The following is a 3,833-nucleotide window of genomic DNA, read 5'->3' as shown; positions in this document are numbered from 1 at the left end:
TTGAGAGAGACACACATGATTCGGGATTTGTTAGAATACTCTATGTGCTTCACTTATATCTTTTGAGCTATATAGTTTTTGCTCTAGTGCTTCACTTATATCTTTTAGAGCACGGCGGTGGTCGTATTTTATAGAAATTATTGATCTCTCATGCTTCACTTATATTACTTTGGGAGTCTTAAACAGCATGGTAATTTGCTTTATTTGTGAAATTAATCTTCCATATTGAGTTCATTAAATATCATGAGAAGTTAGATACTTGAAAAGTGTTTTGAGATATAAAGGTGGTAATATTAGAGTGTGCTAGTTGAGTAATTGTGAAATTGAGAAATACTTGTGTTAAAGTTGGCAAGTCCCGTAGCATGCACATATGGTAAAAGTTGTGTTAAAATTTTGACACATAGGTGTTCTTTTATTGCTTTCCTTATGAGTGGCGGTCGGGGACGAGCGATGGTCTTTTCCTACCAATCTATCCCTCTAGGGGCATGCGTAGTAGTACTTTGCTTCGAGGGCTAATAAACTTTTGCAATAAGTATATGAGTTCTTTATGACTAATGTGAGTCCATGGATTATATGCACTCTCAACCTTCCACAATTTTTTAGCCTCTACGGTACCGCGCATTGCCCTTTCTCACCTTGAGAGTTGGTGCAAACTTCGCCGGTGCATCCAAACCCCGTGATATGATAAGCTCTATCACACATAAGCCTCCTTATATCTTCCTCAAAACAGCCACCATACCTACCTATCATGGCATTTCCATAGCCATTCCGAGATATATTGCCATGCAACTTTCCACTATCCGTTTATTATGACACGCTTCATCATTGTCATATTGCTTTGCATGATCATGTAGTTGACATCGTATTTTGTGGCAAGGCCACCATTCATAATAATTTCATACATGTCACTCTTGATTCATTGCATATCCCGGTACACCGCCGGAGGCATTCACATAGAGTCATATTTTGTTCTAAGTATTGAGTTGTAATTGTTGAGTTGTAAATAATAAAAGTGTGATGATCATCATTATTAGAGCATTGTCCCATGTGAGGAAAGGATGATGGAGACTATGATTCCCCCACAAGTCGGGATGAGATTCCGGACTAAAAAAGGGTGGGGGAGAAGAGGCCAAGAAAAAAAAAGAATGCCCAAAGAAAAAAAAGAGAAAAAATGAGAGGAAAAGAGAGAAGGGATAATGTTACTATCCTTTTTCCACACTTGTGCTTCAAAGTAGCACCATGAACTTCATGATAGAGAGTCTCCTATGTTGTCACTTTCATATACTAGTGGGAATTTTTCATTATAGAACTTGGCTTGTATATTCCAATGATGGGCTTCCTCAAAATGCCCTAGGTCTTCGTGAGCAAGCAAGTTGGATGCACACCCACTTAGTTTCTTCTATTGAGCTTTCATATATTTATAGCTCTAGTGCATCCGTTGCATGGCAATCCCTACTCCTCTCATTGACATCAATCGATGGGCATCTCCATAGCCTATTGATTAGCCGCGTCAATGTGAGACTTTCTACCTTTTTTGTCTTCTCTCATAACCCCCATCATTATACTTTACTCCACCCATAGTGCTATATCCATGGCTTGCGCTCATGTATTGCGTAAGAGTTGAAAAGGCTGAAGCGCGTTAAAAGTATGAACCAATTGCTCGGCTTGTCATCGGGGTTATGCATGATGAGAACGTTTGTGTGACAATATTGAAACATGGCCTAACTATATGATTTTGTAGGGATAAGCTTTCTTTGGCTATGTTATTTTGATAACAGATAATTGCTTGGTCAGCATGTTTGAAGTATTATTGTTTTTATGTCAACATTAAACTTTTATCTTGAATCTTTCGGATCTAAATATTCATGCCACAATAAAAAGATTTACATTGAGAATTATGCTAAAAAGCATTCCACATCAAAAAATTTGTTTTTATCATTTACCTACTTGTTGGGGATATTACTACTGGTATAAACCGGCCAGGAGAGGCCGGGTTATCTCCGTAATGAGTTATTTATATTTGAAGCCCATGAAGAAAAGGAGTGTGGCGCTTTACGAAGGCCCAGGGCCCAAAGGCGGATTAGGGCCTATAGACATAAACCGCCATATAATATGAACTTGTGTTGTAAGATAAGAAAGGGTAGAAACCGAGCCGGACACGTTTATGAGCCGGCCTTGGGATTCTGTAAACCATCGGGCGTCAACCTGTGTATATAAAGGGACGACTCGGCGGCGGTTTAGGGACAACAAACAACAACTCGAGAGCCAGGCATAGCGGATTCGCTCCCTGGTCATTGAAACCCTAGCAATTCCACAACAACTGGATTATGCCTTTACCTTCACCGCAAGGGGCCAAACCAGTATAAACTCCCTGCGTCCTTTGTCCACTTTAACCCCTTTAAGCTAACCCGTCGCGATGGCTCCACGACTAAGTCCTTTCACTAGGACATCTGCCGTGACAAAACCACGATAGTTGGCGCCCACCGTGGGGCTATCGCATGATGGTTTCGAGTTCTTAGAGGGCAGCTTCGAAGGGCTCAAGGGATACGCTATGGGACGGATAACTAAGAGTCGTCGCGCCAAGCTCTACATCGACGACGCGGGCTGGGGCCCCAAGGCCGGCTCAATTGAGTATGGGTACCGGGTCCCCTTCGGCGGCATTCACGTTTTCATCGGCAAGATCGGCGAACCGGGCCCTGAGCCGGACATCTGCACCGACATCATCGAAACGCCTCAGCGTGTGAGACCCGCCCGGGTTCAGCCTGCCATGAAGCGTGCCTTCATGGGAGTCATCCACGGAACGGAATCTGAGGTTAGATCGGCATTTGGTGGTGAGACCGTCGTTTACTCTGATGACGAGTCATCGGCCGGAGAGACCGAGTCATTGTACCAGTTGCAAGATGGCCGGATTGGGGGCTGTTCCGATGGCGACAGTATTCCAGATCCCTTTGATCTGCCGAGCCGGGTTGCGATCTTCATGGCCGATACACAGCCTGCGCAGCACTCTTCGACTGCAGTAGTGATGATTTCCGGATCAGTAGCAATGACAGCAGCCGAGGCAGGAGGCCCTGTGCGACCGCCGGCTCATGCTTTGTCCGACTTGTTTGATGCTTTGGCAACCTTGCTAGCAGAAGTTAATCCGGCAAATCAGGATGAGCATAATGCGAAAATCGCAAAAGTAAAGGATCAGATAACTCAGACCAAGGCGGACCTGGCAGCTGAGGATACCAGGATGGCCGCAGAGCGGGCTGAGTTGGAGGCACAAGCTTATCGGCTTATGCTGGATCAGAGCGCGTCAAACGATGTCATGAGGAGAAGGTACCGGTCTCACCTGCCTCCGGTTTATGAGGCAAGGAATCTCTTTAACACACCAGGAGCAGGAACCAGTAATCAGCCAGTGGTAAACCGGGTGGAGGCACCTGGAACAGGGGCGCCAGTTCAGCCGCATCCGATAGATCCGCATTGTCAGAACAACGTCCTGTCACAGCACGTCCCAACACCACCGGGTCATTACTCTAACCCGTTGGATAACATTGTTGCCGCCGCTTCATGATTGGTAGCTCTCCCGATCGAAGGCGAGTCTCCGGTAGCAGTTGAGACATGACACTACTCGAGGACGAGCAGGAATTAAGCTTGGGGATGCTTGATACGTCTCCAACGTATCTATATTTTTTTATTGTTCCATGCTATTATATATTCTGTTTTGGTTGTTTAATGGGCTTATTTATACACTTTTATATTATTTTTGGGACTAACCTATTAACCAGAGGCCCAGCCCAAATTGCTGTTTTTTTTGCCTATTTCAGTGTTTCGCGGAAAAAGGATATCAAATG

The sequence above is a fragment of the Aegilops tauschii genome, chromosome 4, assembly GCF_002575655.3.
Source record: "Aegilops tauschii subsp. strangulata cultivar AL8/78 chromosome 4, Aet v6.0, whole genome shotgun sequence".
Classification (NCBI taxonomy): domain Eukaryota; kingdom Viridiplantae; phylum Streptophyta; class Magnoliopsida; order Poales; family Poaceae; genus Aegilops; species Aegilops tauschii.
This window is presented reverse-complemented; position numbering follows the sequence as displayed.